This window comes from Eublepharis macularius, chromosome 7, assembly GCF_028583425.1.
Source record: "Eublepharis macularius isolate TG4126 chromosome 7, MPM_Emac_v1.0, whole genome shotgun sequence".
In the NCBI taxonomy this organism is placed as follows: Eukaryota; Metazoa; Chordata; class Lepidosauria; order Squamata; family Eublepharidae; genus Eublepharis; species Eublepharis macularius.
In genome coordinates this window covers 136,994,315-136,994,517 of record NC_072796.1, presented here as the reverse complement: position 1 = coordinate 136,994,517, position 203 = coordinate 136,994,315, and positions in this window count along the sequence as shown.

Genomic DNA, 203 nt, shown 5'->3' with positions numbered 1-203 from the left:
ACAAGAGTTTGACTTTTCTTTTCTTTTTCCCCTGTTTGGTTCCCAGTGCCTCTTCCCCACCCAGCTGCCCCTCTTTGCTTGCAACACTATATTTAGAAGAGAGAGTGCAGACAAGAGAGAGAAGATTTTTTAATATATTCTGGATGCTTTCTGCTGCGGATAACTCCCAAGCATCTTGGATTACAAGAACCGATTCCCTAGCG